Source organism: Dasypus novemcinctus, chromosome 13 (genome assembly GCF_030445035.2).
Source record: "Dasypus novemcinctus isolate mDasNov1 chromosome 13, mDasNov1.1.hap2, whole genome shotgun sequence".
NCBI classification, from domain to species: Eukaryota; Metazoa; Chordata; class Mammalia; order Cingulata; family Dasypodidae; genus Dasypus; species Dasypus novemcinctus.
The window spans coordinates 101720973-101734755 of NC_080685.1; positions in this window are offsets into that span (position 1 = coordinate 101720973).

The following is a 13783-nucleotide window of genomic DNA, read 5'->3' on the forward strand; positions in this document are numbered from 1 at the left end:
ATTTTTCTGCAGTGAGTTCAGTCACCAGGGTCCCATTTGAATTTCAAAAGGGAACTCAACCTGACCAGGAGAGGGGCTTACATGGGCTATTTCATCCTGCTGCCCTGGGATAGAAAGCATTAAGAAGAGAAAGTGGGCAGGGACAGATTCCTAATCATCAGGAATCTATCCAGCTGCAAAGAGCCAAACCTGCCAAGAATTCTCTAACCATACAAAGTTGGCATTCAAAAATGATGGAGAGTTCAAAATATTCACAGCTAAACAGAAATTAAGAGTGTATGCCAATAAGAAACCTGCCCTTCAAGAAATAGTAGAGGGAGTTTTGCAGGTTGAAAGGAAAAAACAGGAGAAAGAGAAAGTTGGAGTCAAGTGCAAGAACACCTAAAAGACAAAAAGAGAAAAACAACATATGACATACATAAAACCAAAGAAAAGTTGGCTAATGTAAGTAAATCCTTGAGAGTAGTAACACTGAATGTTAATGGATTAAACTCACCAGTCAAGAGACACAGATTGGGAGAATGGATAAGGAAATATGACCCATCTATATGCTGTACACAAGAAGCCCACCTTAGACCCAGGGATTCAGGGAGGCTAAAAGTGAGTGGCTGGGGAAGATTTTACAAGCAAACAATAACCAAAAAAAGGGCAGGAGTAGCTATACTAATATCAGACAAAATAGATTTTAAATGCAAAACTATTGTGAGAGACAAAGACGGACACTATATAATAGTAAAAGGGGTAATCTTTCAAGAAAAAAGAACAGTCATAAACACGTATGCACCTAAACAGGTTTCCTCAAAATACATGAGGCAAACACTGGAAAAACTAAGTGAAGAAATAGATGCTTCAATAATTATTGGGGGGCTTTTTTTTTTTTAAAGATTTATTTTTATTTATTTAATCCCCCTCCCCTCCCCCGGTTGTCTGTTTTCTGTGTCTGTTTGCTGCGTCTTGTTTCTTTGTCCGCTTCTGTTGTCGTCAGCAGCACGGGAAGTGTGGGCGGCGCCATTCCTGGGCAGGCTGCACTTTCTTTCGCGCTGGGCGGCTCTCCTTATGGGTGCACTCCTTGCGCGTGGGGCTCCCCTACGCGGGGGACACCCCTGTGTAGCACAGCACTCCTTGCGCACATCAGCACTGCGCATGGGCCAGCTGCACACGGGTCAAGGAGGCCCGGGGCTTGAACCTAGGACCTCCCATGTGGTAGACAGACGCCCTAACCACTGGGCCAAAGTCCGTTTCCCTTGGGGGGCTTTAATACACCATTAACACTATTAGACAGACCATCTTGACAGAAAATCAATACAGAAACAAAGACTTTGAATAATACTTTAGAGAATCTGGACCTAGTAGACATATACAGAACACTATACCCAAATACAGCAGAATATACATTCTTCTGGAATGCACACAGATCGTTCTCCAAGACAGACCATTAAAAAAATTCCAAATGAACTCAGAAACAGTAAAATTATACAAAATGATTTCTCTGAACATAATGGAAAAAAGCTAGAAATGAGTAAGGGTCAGAGAACCAGACTAGGTGTAAAGATAAAGAAGTTAAAAAATAGAGACTTCAAAAAACATTGGTACAGGGTGGAAAATTTTAAAGAAATCAGTTACTACCTTGAAATGAATGAAAATGACAACACAATGTATCAAAACTTATGAGATGCAACAAAAGCTATACTGAGAGGGAAATTCATAGCCATTAATGCATATATCAGAAAAGAAGAAAGAGTTAAAATCAAAGACCTAACTGCATACCTGGAGGATTTACAAAAACAACAAACTAACCCCAAAGGAAGTAGAAAGAAAGAATAACAAAGAGAAGAACTCAATGAAATAGAAAATAAGAAAGCACTAGAAAAAAATAAACAAAACCAAAAGCTGGTTCTTTGAGATGATCAATAAAACTGGCAAACCCTTAGCTAGACTAACAAAGAAAAAAAGAGAGAAGATACAAATACACAAAATGAGAAATGAGGAAGGGAATATCACCACTCACCCCTCAGAAATAAAGAGTACCATAAGAGAATACTATGAAAAATTACATGCCAACAAGAAGGATAAATTAGAGGAAATGGACAAATTCCTGGAAAGACACAAGCAGCCTACACTAATGAAAGAAGAAATTAATGAACTTAACAAACCAATCACAAGTAAGAGATAGAATCAGTCATCAAAAACCTCCCAACTAAGAAGACCCCAGGACCAGAAGGCTTCACAGGTGAATTCTACCAAACACTCCAGAAAGAACTAACACCAATTCTGCTTAAACCTTTCCAAAAAATAGAAGTAGAAGAAACATTGTCTAACTCATTCTATGTTGCCAACATTGCCCTAATACCAAAGTCAATCAAAGATGTCACAAGAAAAGAAAATTACAGACCAATCTCTCAAATCAACCTAGATGCTAAAATCCTCAACAAAATACTTGCTAATCATATTCAACACATCCAATTAATTATATACCATGACCAAGTGGGCTTCTCCCAGGTATGCAAGGATGGTTCAACATAAGAAAATCAATCAATGTAATACACCACATAAGTAGATCGAAAGAACAATTTCACATGATCATCTCTATAGACTCTCTATAGACAAGAAAAAGCACTTGACAAGTACAGCAGCCTTTCTTGATAAAAACATTGCAAAAGATAAGAATAGAAGGAAACTTTCTGAACATGATAAAGGGTATATATGAAAAACCCACAGCTAGCATCATATATAATGGTGAAATCCTAAAAGCTTTCCCACTAAGATCAGGAACAAGACAAGGATGCCCACTAGCACCACACCTATTTAACGTTGTGTTAGAAGTACTTGCTCAAGCACTGAGACAAGAAAAAGATATAAAAGGCATCCAAATTGGAAAGAAAAAAGTCAAAATTTCACTATTTGCAGACAAAGTGATCCCGTTCACAGAAAGCCCTTAGAAATCTACTACAAAACTTCTAGAATTTATAAATGAGTTCAGTAAAGTTGCAGTTATAAGATCTTGAGCAAAAATCAGTAGCATTTCTGTACACCAATAATGAACAATCTGAGGAGCAAATCAAGAAACAAATATCATTTACAACAGTAACTACAAAAATCAAATACCTAGGAATAAATTTGACTAAAGATGTAAATGACTTATACACAGAAAACTACACAACACTGTTAAAGGAAATCAAAGAAGACTTAAATAAATGGAAGAATATTCCATGTTCATGGATAGGAAGACTAAATGTCATTAAGATGTTCATCCTACCCAAACTGATCTACAGATTCAATTCAATCCCAATAAAAATCAACACAATATTTTTTACTGAATTGGAAAAACTAACTATGAAATTTATTTGGAAGGGCAAGAGGTCCTGAATAGCCAAAGACATATTGAAAAATGAAATTGGAGCTTCACACTACCTGGCTCTAAAACATACTACAAAGTTACAGTGTTGAAAATTGCATGGTATTGGCACAAGGATAGACATACCAACCAATGGAACCGAAATGAGAGTTCTAATATAGATCCCCACATGTACAGTCATCTGATATTTAACAAGCCACCAAGCCCACTCAACTAGGAGAAAATGGCATCTTCAACAAATGGTGCCTGGAGAACTGGATATCGATACACAAAAGAATAAGAGAGGAACACCCTCTCACACCTTATACAAAAATTAACTCAAGATGGATCAAAGATCTGAATATAAGAGCCAAGACTATAAAGACCTTGAAAGATAATGTAGGGAAGCAGCTACAGGACCATGTGATAGGAAAAGTTTTTATGAACTTCACACTCAAAGCATGAGCAATGAAAGAAAAATTAGATAAATGGGATCTCCTCAAAATTAAAACCTTTTGCACCTCAAAGGAGTTTGACAAGAAAGTGAAAAGACAACCTACCAATGGGAGAAATATTTGATAAGTGTATATCTGATAGGAGCCTAATAGCCAACATATATAAGGAAATCCTATATCTTGAAAATAAAAAGACAAACCACCCATTTAAAATGGGCAAGTGATTTGAACAGACTCTTCTCCAAAGTAGAATTACAAATGGCTAAAAAGCACATGAAAAGATGCTCAACATAACTAGCTATTAGGGAAATGCAAATCAAAACTACAATGTGACACCATCTTACTGGGGGCTACTAAAAAAGAGGACTACAAGTGTTGGAGAGGATGTGGCAGAATGTGAACACTCAACCAATGTAGAATGGTCCAGTCATTGTGAAGGACAGTTTGGCGGTTCCTCAAAAAACTAACTATAGATCTGCCATATGACCCAGCAGTTCCAGTGCTAGGTATATACCCAGAAGAACTGAAAGCAAGGACATGAACAGATACCTGCACACCAATGTTCATAGCAGCATTACTCACTATTGCCAAAAGTTGGAATCAACCCAAATACCCATCAACAGATGAAAGGATAAACAAAATGTGGTATAAACATACAATGGAATATTATTCACCTGTCGGAAGGAATACGTACTAACCCAAGAGATACCATGAATGAATCTGGAGGATCTTATGTTGAATGAAGCAAGCCAGGCATTGAAGGACAAATATTACATGACATCTCTGATATGAATTAAGCAAATTGAACTAACTCAGAGAGCTAGAGTCTGGAGGATAGTTTTACAGGAAATAGAAAGGGAGAAGAAGGTTGCGAGCTAATGCCCATATGGGCAGTAAAGTGCAAGTGAGTAGTTGTGCAGTGAAGGGATATGACAGATGTTTAGGGATACTACTGGGTTGGGCAGTGCAAGCTTGACAGGGGGTAGTATGGAGAGAATGTGTTGGGTGCTCCATGAAACTTGGGGGAGGCTTGGGGAGGGAGCAGGTGAACACTGGGGATTGGCAGGTACAAGGTTGAAACTATAATATTGAGAAAGCTCTTTAGGCAATATTACAAGAAAGGGTTACTGGTTTATGGTGTTGGATGGGAAGTGGCATTTGGGAGAGGGTACACCTGGAGAAGGCTTCTAGAGAATTTGTGAGTGATCATTTTGTCAGTGTATTGTATCAGTGGGGGGAGACCCACATAGTGAGTGGGAAGGAGTTGGACTTCCATCCTGAGGAGGCCTGGTTTGTTCTCAAACAGTGGGGAGTATGTCTCTTGAGAGCATGGGCGGTTCCTAATAGGGGAGGACAGACTAGTGTGTCAAGCCCTCGGCATTGTTGCAGTATGTATGAGTCTTGTCCTTCAAGGAGTGAAGCCTAGTGGTTGCCATGGGCCCCAAGCGGTGGGGAAGGAGGCAATAGAATAGATGGAAGAGGGGGTAGTTAGGAAGTGTTCTGCAAGATCTTGCAATGATGGATACAGGCCATGTTAAATTTCATCGAAAATCTATAAAACGGTATGGTCTAAAACGTAAACCGTAATGTAAACCATTGACCATGGTTAGTAGTATGTTTCAATATTTGTACATTGGTTGTAACAAGTGTACCATACACACATAAAATGGTTATGAAAAGGGAAAAGGGAAAGGGGGGAGGATATTGGATATATGGGAGTCTGTACATGACTTTACTGTGACCTAAAACTTCTAAAAGACAAAATGAAAAAAGTAAGAGACTGAGGAATAAGTGGACGAAAATGCCACTGTACACACAAGACAACAGATATTACAATAATTAAAGGCAAACCATAAAAATCTTCAAAATATTTTTCATTTTTAATACCTCATTTTTTTACTTTATTTTAGTTTTTCTAAATCATTATGTACTTTATTTCTTTTTTGTTAAGATTTATTTTATTTCTCTCCCTTTCCCCCCCATTGTCTGCTTTCTGTGTCGATTCACTGTGTGTTCTTCTGCATCCGCTTGCATTATCTGGCAGCCCTGGGAAACTGCGTCTCTTTTTTGTTGCATCGTCTTGCTGCATCAGCTCTCTGTGTATGTGGCACCATTCCTGGGCAGGTTGTGCTTTTTTTCATGTGGGGTGGCTTTACTTGCAGGGTGCACTCATTGCTCATGGGGCACCCCTATGTGGGGGCACTCCTGCATGGCCTGGCACTCCTTGCGCACGGCAGCACTGTGCATGGGCCAGCTTACCTCACAGCTCAGGAGACCCTGGGGCTCAAACCCTGGACCCTCCATATGATAGACAGACCCTTTATCAGTTGAGCCATGTCTGCTTCCCTGTACTTTATTTCTTATGTTTAAGCCTATCATTATTATTTTTCTATTAATTGTATTTGGCAATATTCTTGACTTCATTTTTGAAGAAGTATTTGATCCCAGAAGGTTACAACTATGGTAGCAGAGGATCATTAGTGTGGGGTGTCAGTGATGGGGGATACAAGGGAGGAAGTTCACCTGGGCATACATATAAGACATATAAATATGTTCAAATGTTCATGGGACATTGCCACAGGGGGTAGAAATTCATACTACAACTACCGAAAGAATATTGAATTCCCATCAGGGGGAGCTTTGACACAGTCTCTAATGGAACCCTAATAATCCCCCAAGTACAGAGGCAATGACTAGTGAAAAAGGATGGTCCATTAATGGTCCTTTGATATTGATAACTATGCTTATGAGCCTTTGCTCTTGAAATTTCAATTTAGCCTAGTGTTATAGGGTGCCTAAGAATTATCTCCTGAGAGCCTCCATGTTGCTTACATGTGGTCTTTCTCTAAGCCAAATTCAGCATATAAATGCATTACCTTCCCCCCTGCATGGGACCTGATTCCCAGGAATGACCTCCCTGGCACCAAGGGATTAATCCCAAGCACCAGCTGGTATTGCAACTGAAAAAAGATCTTGAATAAAAGGGGGGAAAGGTAAAGACAAATGAGTTTATGTGACTAAGAGACTTCAAAGTGAGTCAGGAGGTCATCAGAGAGATAACATTTATGTACATCTCAGCAGGATCTCATAGACAGTCAAAGTAGATTCTACTCCCAAATAGTGGGGCTCCTGAGGGCTCTGGAGACACCCAGGTCCTATGGTCATGTCAGATACCTTGGAGCTTGGAGCCTTGCCAGTAGGCTCTACTTTGGAGTTTGTGTTCCCAAATGTGAGAGTTGGACTCAGATGTGACTTCTCTACACATCTGTTCCTTTTATTTGAATCTAGTGTTGGTGCTGGAATTAGTATGTGTGTGTTCAAGAGACTTGAATCTCTGGGCTATCCATGTGCCAGCTAGGCCCTGTGCCTCATGGAGTTATAACACCGACTCTCCAGTTCACTGGACTAACCCAGGACAACTAACAAGAAGCTGAGGATGGACAACCACCACACCAAAGAACCAAGAGGGTCTACAACTGCAAGCGAGACTGTCCCATCCATCAGTCATGTGGATTTGAAGGTCTCTCTCAATTAGAGGGGAAGTGGGAATCACCATCCCGGAATCCTCAGGCTTGGGAAATAAAATATGGACTAGAGTAGACCTACTGGTATTCTACTATAGACTTATTGTAATTCTAGCAATGGAAGAAATTATATCATTGATGTGGAGGCAGTGGCCACTGGAGGTGCTGAAGTCAGGGAGAGGGAAAAAGAGGTGTAATATGGGGGCATTTTCAGAACTTGGAATTGTCCTGAGTGACATTGCAATGACAGATACAGACCATTACATATCCAGCCATAACCTACAGAATTGAGTGGGAGAGAGAGTAAACGACAATATAAACTATAATCCATGCTTAGTGGCAATGCTCCAAAATGTGTTCCTCAATTGCAATGAATGTACCACACTAACAAAAGAAGTTGTTAATGTGGGGAAAAGTGAGAGGTGTGGGGAGTGGGGCATATGGCAATCTCTTATTTTTTTCAATATAACATTTTACGTAATATAAGTATCTTTTAAAAATAAATGAAAAATATTTTTAAAGTAATTCACGAAACACAAAAAAAGATAAATGATCCCTGATCAGTTGCTAGGAACATATTGGTAATTAAGACATTATCTCTGACCCCTTGGAACTTCAGTTCAAAATTATACAGAAAAAAACAACTTTTAAAAAATTAAATTAACAAGAAAATCAATAAATAAGGGACTGAAACAAAGAATGGAGAGGAAAAATTATTTTGGCTCTGTATATCATTCCTACATGAATATACATTAACAATAAATGTACAGTAAAACTGTGAATTTACAAAACAAATATACATATCACCAAACAAGGCTCCCATACATCTCCCCAACACCATCACCTTGCATTGTTGTGAAACATTTGTTACAAACTATGATAGATCATCATTAAAATATTACTAATTGTGCCCAGTTGGTGCATTTTTCCCCAACCCACCTGATTATTAACAGCCTATATTAGCATTATACATTTGTTATAGTTCATGAGAGAACATTTTCATATTCTGAACAACTTTATTTTTTTAGTTAGGTCATTAAAAAGAATTTATGGGGAAATGGGGGAAGAGAACAGAGCTTGCTGAGAAATGAGAGAGGAGGATAGAAATACACACCAAGATTTGGGGTGGGCTCCTCTAGGCAGAGAGAGTTCTGGCTTATGTGGTCACCTTTTAAATTATTGTTTTTCCCCTTGCCAATACTAAGAGAGGGGCTCCAACTGTTATTGGTTAACCCACCAATGGGGAGGGCCAATGATGAGGCCTGTTTGGAATATCCAGAGCCTCCCCTTGGCCCCAGGAAGAACCCCAACTGGGACCTCAAGGTCAAGTCAAGGTCTCCATGGGGTCTCCCGCCAGATTGTCTGTCGGCCATATGGGGGTTCATCTTCTCCTCGTTTCCCTATACTAACTTGCATCAACTCCCTACTCAGAGTTCACACCCTTATTCTTAAGGACCTGCTAAGGGGTGAGGGTAATTCTTCTGTAGTTACTTCCTGCTGGTTTGGGCAGCAGTCCCTTCCTGACAGGACATAAACATCTCTGGCTGTTCTATTGTGGTTGTGGGAAGAGAGGTCTGGCACCCTGGTTGGAACTGGATGAAATCCCTGCATAACTAATAAGACATTGGTTCTGTAAGAAATAAGCTTAATTAACATTTTGAAGATACATGGTCCTATTAAAAGGATAAAGAAGATGGTGGTCGTAGACCCAAAAAGGGGGCCAGCCAAGACATACTGGACCATGAGAATGAGGAAGGCCAGGTGCCTTCAGAGGCTGCATCCTCCCAGGCTGTATTAAGTACTGCACCTATATGCCTAATGATTATTATGATATGTCTTCCATTCTAGATCATATTCAGAGGATAAAAGTTTTGGTAAATTTAATTCATATTCTAAGTAGTTAATGAACATGCCTATAATATAAAGGAATGGGTCTCATAAGTACTGTCTTTATTTTTTTTGCCATATGCTTGTCTTGTTGCCTATACTGTCTTTGTGAGTTTATGTCTAGAGCAGTGCCTCTTCATGCCTCTCCTAGCTGTCCTTGCGTATAAAGCTTGACAGTTTATACCCAAACCCAGCAGATCTACCACAATCTCTCCCTAGAGCTAACCAACAGCATAAAACAACTCAAGTAAATGACTTTTAACCTAGGACCTAAGGAAGGGAAGGAACTAGCCATAGGGATAAAGGGGCAAGAGTGTCTGAAACAGGAGAAGGATCACAGGCAAAGTCATGGAAGAGATGGGCATCGAGAAGTGAAAGGAGAGCCCACTTCCTGGGGCATGGAGCGTATGAAATGAGGTGGAGACATGGACAGGTTCTGGGTCACAGTAGGGACTTGCAGGACAGAGGCATTAGATGAGTTTTATTCTAATTTGGAAGAAAAGCTACAGAAGGGTTTTAAGCAAGGGATTGCTAGGATCTAAGTTATGTTCGTTGGATATACATCTTCCTCTTTTATTCTCCCACAATTCATTCCTCCCTCCAGAAATGTGTTACACTCCAAACATGCCATACTAGTCACTCTGCTAGAATGACTTTCTACCACTTCTCCTGTGGAATAATTCTTTTAAATTTCGGTTCAAATGTCTTATCATCTCCCAAGCCTTCCTTTATTCTCCTATTTAAATACTCCTCCCTCCATCCTCCCATAACGTTGAATTTAGTTCGTATCACACTTTGTTTTAATTATTAGTTTACTTGGCATTATCTGCCACAAGTCTATGAACTCAAGGACATGAAAATTTTTATTTTTTTGCATTCCTGACATTCCTATAGTGTGTGTCACTACACAATGACATGCTTATATTAGGTGCTTAACAAAAATAGAATAATAGACAAACAGGAGGAGAGAGGACGTCCATACAAGTAAATGATGTGTAACCACAGACTTTGAAGCACTGTAGGAGAGAAAGAACTAATACTCATAGAGGACCTCTGTCTTGATAAGCTACCTATACACTGTAACACTATTTTAAAACTCATTATCATGGATAAATGATGCTAAGAGGAGTCAACCAGCTGTGAGCATTCCTTACTGTCAGTTTATTTGCATGCAAAATCTCAAATCCTTTTCTGTATTTGTCTGATTGTCCAACTATTTGTTGGGTTTTTTTCCAAAAGAAAGTATATACCGATTTTTTCCAGAATAACTTTTTTCCGACATACTCAAAAAGTAAGTTTTTTTTTTAATACAGTAGCATAAAACAGGCATGTGTCTTGCTTTCCATAAGTGCAAAATAAAATAAAAATTACTAAAATTGGAGTTTAAGACAATTACGGATGTCCTCATAATGCGGATTTAAAATTTTTGACCCAGCTACCAAAGATTATCCATTGTAATAACATTTATAGGGTTTTTAAGTTAATACCAATTTCTCTGGCTGGAGGAGAGGAAAGAAATTAAAGAATTTCTTAAAATATCATCTAATTTTATAAGCGTGTTACCTTTCATAAATCTATGGGTTTTCTGCAATTCATTCCCATCTGTTAGTCTAGTTTCCAAGTTACAGGCTCACAATTCATTTGAGTGAGTCAGTCTCATTATTTATTTCTCTGACATTTCATAATGAATAGGTAAAATATAATGAATCCTATGGGTAACCATAATGAAGATAAACTCTGTATAGTTTTCACAAAATAATACTTCTGAATTACTCTGCTTTTACTGTTTTCATATTAGATATTTAACAAGAACTAGAGAGCCAAGTTTTCTGAGGCACACAAGTCCTTTACCAATGATAAATAAGACCCCAGGAGTAATCTCACTTGTGCAAAATAGAATTTTTGACAAAAAAGTATTTGCTGATAATTTTACAACCTCCATTATAGATAGTTATGGACTCCTTACTCCAAGTCAAAATTCAAATTTTAAGAGTGAATTCTGGGGGAAACGGACTTTGGCCCAGTGGTTAGGGCGTCCGTCTACCATATGGGAGGTCCGCGGTTCAAACCCCGGGCCTCCTTGGCCAGTGTGGAGCTGGCCATGCGCAGTGCTGATGGGCGCAAGGAGTGCCGTGCCACGCAAGGGGTGTCCCCCGCGTGGGGAAGCCCCACGCGCAAGGAGTGCGCCCGTGAGGAAAGCCGCCCAGCGTGAAAAGAAAGAGCAGCCTGCCCAGGAATGGCGCCGCCCACACTTCCCGTGCCGCTGATGACAACAGAAGCGGACAAAGCAACAAGACGCAGCAAAAAGACACCAAGAACAGCCAACCAGGGGAGGGGGGGAATTAAATAAATAAATAAATCTTTTTTAAAAAAAAAAAAAAAAAAGAGTGAATTCTGTACTCATAACAGTGACTTAAAGTTCTACCCTAGATTCTCAGTTTCTGGAAGGCAGTCTTTGTACCCAGTACCTGAACAAAGGAGGTCCTCCAAAAGTGTTTACAGAATTGAATTATGGTCAACTGCCGTTGTGTAGTATATTTTAATCAACAACAGCTTATTGTATGCCTGACACTCTGATAAGAACTATGGATATTAATAAACAAACAAGCTGTTTTCTCCACTGCTTCAGAATTTGAAATTTAGTTGAAGAAAGAAGAGGAATAATCTAAAATTCTTGGGGTAGGGGTGGTAGGGGTGAATGGGGACCTCATATTTTTTTAATGTAATATCTTTTTAAAAAATGAATAAATTGAGTAGAATTTGAAAAAAAATAAAAATAAACAAAAAATAAAATAAAATACTTATTAAAGACAAAGGTTTGGCCTTCAACTTACAAATGACAGATGTATATTTTTAAATGTGATTATTACAAATACTATTACCAACTAATTATTAGTAAATTATTTTGAGTTCTAAATGCATTCCCTTCTCGGAGGGAGGGAGGGAGGGAAGGAAGGAAAGGAGGGAGGAAGGGAGGGAGGGAGGGAGGAAGGAAGGAAGGAAGGAAGGAAACTCTTTACAAATGGAGACTAGGATTCAGGATAGTCTGCCAAGTATTATTTGAACCACAATATCAAGTAAGTAGAGTGCCAAGTTCCAAGTGCTGGTGGCAGGGGAAATTTTATTTGGGATGGAGAAGGAGTAGAAGAATTACATTTTTGTTCAGAGATAAATATTTTAAAGAGAGGAACTTTATCCTTTGTATCTTCTCACCTTTTCTCTAAACCTCCAAATTCTCATCACTGTGGTTAAAGATAAAATCCTCTGGCCCCAAATTCCTCTCTTTGCTCTTCCCTTTCCAAATGCCAAAATACCCTTGACATTGCTCTTCTCCATCTAAGGCCCAGTGCAGTTAATCTCTGAGAAAGCATGAAGGAAAGGAATCTGATGAAAACTCATAGTTTCTTAAACCTTCCAGGGGATTTGCATTTTAAAATGCGTGTAAAATTTTCCACTGTGATTTTTGGACAGATTAAATGAGTTAAGATGTGAAACATCTAAAACAGTGCCTTACATAGGATAAGCATGCATTAAATGTTATTAACTCTTGGTTATTATTAATTAGTATGTTGTTACTAACTCTTAATGTTATTGCCAGAGTTCCAGGTTCTTAACAAAGTGAAAACATTTGAAGCATGGCAGAAAAGATATTTGGGGGAGGAGGCCCAACGATGCTCAGGCTGATGAGACTTCCGGCTGCACTGTGGAGGAGCTAGAAGTGAGTGATGCAGTCACTGTAGAATAAGGGACAAGGACCATAAAGAATGTGAAAATGCCTTACCATAGCAATGAAAAACACAATGATTCCAAATAAGACTGTGGGCAAGAGGTGGCATATTGGTACATAATTATTAAAGGACGTTTTCAGAGAAAATGGTCCTCTTAAACATAGACGGCATGAGAAAAGGCATGGAAGCTGGAAAGCATAGGATTCATAAATTATTTCATTCACTCATTCAATGAAAAATTATAAGCCAGATAGTTTTTGAGGTGCTGGGTATACAGAGATGAAAAAGACACAATCTCTGTATGTAGAGACTTTATCACCAATTAGGAAAGCACAGGTAAAAAAGGAAATGCAATAAATTATTAGAGATAGGGTGGCAGCTCAGGATTGTGGCTCCTTGCCAGTGGGCCCTAATCTGGTATTTATGCTCCCCAGTGTGACAGAGTTAGACTCAGCAGTGGTTTCCTTATGCATGACTCTTCTGTCCTTCTATTCAAACCTATAATTAGTGCTAGAGTTGGTAGGTGTACGTCCAAGAGACTTAAATCTTTGGTTGTCCACATGCCAGTTGAGCCCTGAATCACCTACTCCCCAGTTCAATGGACTCACGCAGGACAACTAACAGGGAGGAGATGATGGGCAAAAAACATACCAAGCAACTGAGAGAAGGACCTGAGAGTGCCTGCAAATGCAAGCAAGAGAGTCCCATCTCTTGGATGTATGGGATCAAAGCCCCCCTCAACTAATGGTGGAGAGGGCATCACCACTCCAGAGTCCTCAGGATTGGGAAATGAACTATGCACTAAAATAAACTTACTAGTATTCCACTGTAGGCTACTTGTGATTCTAGCAATGG